Source organism: Penaeus japonicus, unplaced genomic scaffold, assembly GCF_977035675.1.
Source record: "Penaeus japonicus unplaced genomic scaffold, GWHDUDI00000001_assembly GWHDUDI00000001, whole genome shotgun sequence".
NCBI lineage: Eukaryota > Metazoa > Arthropoda > Malacostraca > Decapoda > Penaeidae > Penaeus > Penaeus japonicus.
Window position 1 is genome coordinate 5824823 of NW_028234403.1, and position 2500 is coordinate 5827322.

A 2500-nucleotide genomic window follows, 5' to 3' on the forward strand; every position below is an offset into this window, starting at 1 on the left:
GATCTCGGGTTGTCAGAGTGAAAATCCCGGTTATTAAAAATCGTCTAACCAGATGCCTTACAACCATCATGGAAATTACCTAAATGCTCTATACGCTATCACTGCTCTGCTAAGAGCACATAGGTAATTTCACAATTCTTTTAGTGGTCGCTGAGTAGCAGGGATCGTTACGCTGACGACCCAGGATCGAATCCCGGTCAGGTAAAATTTATATATATATATATATATATATATATATATATATATATATATATATATATATATATATATATATTTATTGTACATATATGTGTGTGTGTGAGTATCGCGGCGATCGTATATGATGTGGTATGATAATGATTATGATGATATTTTGATGATTATTTATATGATAACAATGTATATACATATCATATTGGTATTGATATATATATATGATACATATGACAACAAGATGGAAGATGAATCAACTATATGAAGGTATATGATATGAAGGTGAATATGAAAAATGATAATGAGATGATAATGAGATGATAACATAGATAGATATATATTGATATATTACACAACAAAAAAGACAAAATAATATATGAAGATGATTATATGATGATGAAGTGATGAAGATGATGTATAATATATGATGGTATTGATTATGATAATATATAGTTATGAAAACGATATATATATATAAAATATATGATATATTGATAATCGCGATATATAACAACATTGCAATGTGATCATTATCATGTAGGCATGGCTATAATGATATTGCAATGGTATAAATACAATTAATATTATATATATATGATTATAACGATTATCATAACACACATTATTAGTGATAGGTAGATTATAGGTGATGATAGATGATTGTTATAATGAGAATGAAATAATGGTAATGTTATATAATTAATATAATATTATGAGTATATTATTATATACGATGATGTTATATATAGGATAGGATATAAAAAATGATTATTATGGATTAAAATGTCACAAACAACATATGACATATAATATCATATGATGATTGCAATTACTAAAGTAACGACTGTATGAGTCTGTTATAACTCAATATAAATACTCATTTACTGAATATATGAGGAATATATATATAAATATGAAAATGTTCTTTCAATACAAAACATACAGCGTGTATGTGCACGGTGTACAGTGAACCACCCTATATTTTAGCAAGAAATGTGGAATATATACCAAAAGATATTATTTAAATATATACTATAAGGATATATATACAAACTAAATGAGGTACATTTATATATATTATAACTTATACATATATATATACACACACACACACACACACACACTGTGTGTACACACATATACACATACATACACTACACACACATACACACATACCACACACATATAATATATATATATATATATATATATGTATATATATATTATATATATATATATATATATATATATATATATGTATATCCAATGCCTTAAGAGATATATGGACTTACCTATATGCTCTTAGCAGAGCAGTGATATAGCGAATTTTACGAACAACTCCCGCGGGCACTCGGTAGCAACGAATCACAAATTCAAGTTCCAAATGTTACCGAAGTATATATATATTATATATATACGTATAATATATATTATATACATATATATATATATATATATATATATATATATATATATATATATATATATATATACATATATATATAAACACATGTACGCAAAACATATGATATATATGTACTTATGCCTTTCAGTCTTAAATATCCAAAAATTGCGTCTAATCAACGTCTATCACAAGTGTAAGCAAAAATAATTTGAAGGTACGAGTCTCAGAAATAATTCAATAAGACTATAACATCCAATACACTAATCTAGAATCTTTATTATTCAGCATACTAATATCAGTATGCATACCAGCATCCATTTTATAAATAAAAATGTCATATTGCGGTACATGGATTGACGCACGGAGTGGATGTATACAGTACATACATTATCCAGTGTGGTGTTGTTTAACTATTTATCTATTTACATATATTCACACAATAGCTTAGTTACCAGTGAGGCAAATAGTAGGCCTACTTAATCTCACCTGTTTGCCCCATTCCTCGAATTCTCACGATTTTTTTTTTTTTTTTTTTTTTTACCACGGTTGCTGTCGTTATTACTGATACAAGGATAATAATAAATGCTATAGTAATAAGATTAGTACATTGCCTCTTGATCAGTAGGTGTTACTGGTACCAACTATATATAAAATAAAATTAAAACAAACGGTCGCACCCATGTCGTCAATGAGTTAAATAGGAAAAGAAAAAAAATGTATGCACTAGAAAACAGCAAATATTCCTTGACAATTTTTATTTTTATTAATGTTTCTGTAAAAAATAAGTGTTTCTACAAAATATTTAACATAAATTGTTTGTTCAAGAGTTTAAAAAAACATGTTACATTAATTTCTGCTTGTTATTTTGCTGTTCTCAAATAATTTTCCATACGAGCAAGCACA